The 1,733-nt window shown below is 38.9% G+C and overlaps 1 non-coding gene across 1 annotated transcript; it reads right to left on the reverse strand.

Moving 5' to 3' along the window:
* Positions 1-1,241: 1,241 nt before the first annotated feature.
* On the reverse strand, positions 1,242-1,314 carry TRNAE-UUC (transfer RNA glutamic acid (anticodon UUC)). The gene has a single exon. It is a non-coding gene; the product is annotated as a tRNA-Glu (tRNA).
* Between the last annotated feature and the right edge of the window lie 419 nt (positions 1,315-1,733).

Genomic DNA, 1,733 nt, shown 5'->3' on the forward strand with positions numbered 1-1,733 from the left:
GCCACCCAGATTATACAGCATAACATAAAATTTACCATTAGCCACCCAGTTTGTGAAACTTTGAACGGCAGTCCTAGGAAACAAATATTCAGGGCTGGGACTTCCCTGGTGGTCCAGTGGTTAAAAATCCGCCTTCCAGTGCAGGGGACACAGGTTCAATCCCTGGTGGGGGAAACTAAGATCCCACATGCTGCGGGACAACTATGCCCGTGTGCTCTACAGCCCGCGTGCTGCAGCTACTGAGCCTGCATGCCACAACTAGAGAGAAGCCCACACGCTGCAACAAAGAGCCCGTGCGCTGCAGCTAAGACCCGATGCAGCCAAATAAATAAATGAATAAATAAATAAATAAAGCAAGATGTCCAAAAAAAAAAAAATATTCGGGGCTTTTATCAAAATTATAATACTTGGGGTGAGGGAAAGAGTCCTTTAAAATTTTTTCAATTCCAGTTTTTTCATTGGTTTATTCATTAAATAGTCCTTGAGTGACTACTATGCGTTAAGCCCTCCTCTAGTCACTAGAGATAAAATAAGACTGAGAAAGGTCCCTGTCTGAGTGAAGTGAAAGCTCTAATGGAGAAGAGTGTTAAACAAGTAAACACAGAGCCTCACGCAACAAGCTAGTTTTAGGTGCTGTGAAGAAATATAAAACAGGGAAGTGTTTCAGAAAGAGGTATTTAGACGTTTATGGAAGGTATCATTGAGAAGATGACATCTGAGTCCTGAATGAAGTAAGGAAGTAAGCTAGGCAAGGATCAGTGGGTACAGAAGAACTTTCTTGATAGAGGGAAACAGTAAAAACACCCGGCACATGAGTAAGGCCGATGTCAAGGGAATACAGTGACTGAGAAGCAGGGAAGGGAGATGAGACCAAATCAATGTAGGCTCTGATAGGCCTGGTTAAGGATTTGGATATTATTCTAAGTGTGATGGGAAGCCACTGGAATGTTTTATTGTTTTGTTTAATCAGAGAAGTGACATTCTCTGATTCATATGTTTTAAAGATCTCTCTGGGTGCTCTGTAGACAATGGTCTCTAGATAAAAAGTGGAAGCAAGGAGATCAGTTGAACAGCTTTTAAATAGCCTGAAAGAGAGATGGTGGTGATTTGTAGATAACCATCTAAGCCAACAAACATCATCCCCTTTTCAAGCTAAAAATCACAGAATCATGGGGTTCTTCCACATCCACTGAACTTCCTTTTTTTTTTTTGGCCACGCCATGCAGCTTGTGAGATCTTAGTTCTCCAACCAGGGATTGAACCTGGGCCCTCGGCAGTGAAAGTGCAGAGTCCTAACCACTGGACCACCAGGGAAGTCCGCCTGTGAACTTCTTTAGAGCAGATGCTAGTCAGAGTTTCTGAGTAAACCAGTTAACATCCATTTAGAACATCTTATTCACAGCTCAAAAACAAAACAACTGTAAAGTTGAGGAATAAAAATGAAATTGCTATTGAAAAATCTCAGCATTAATTTTTTTTAGGTAAACAACTTATATAATTAAAAATTTACAAGGTATAGCAAAATATTATGTATGTATTAGCAGTATCAAATCAATTTTTAAACGCAACCAAAATAATTCTTCTACTTACAGTATTTAGAAATCTCACATTGTCTAAGAACTAGTAAAACTTCACAATTCTTAGAGTGAAAGGAGTCAGTATTCAAAATTCAGTTAAGTTTAAAGTAAAATTTGTTCATTTGGAAAAAAGTGAATATAATTAGTAATAATGGT

This window comes from Lipotes vexillifer, unplaced genomic scaffold, assembly GCF_000442215.2.
Source record: "Lipotes vexillifer unplaced genomic scaffold, Lipotes_vexillifer_v1.1 scaffold815, whole genome shotgun sequence".
NCBI classification, from domain to species: domain Eukaryota; kingdom Metazoa; phylum Chordata; class Mammalia; order Artiodactyla; family Lipotidae; genus Lipotes; species Lipotes vexillifer.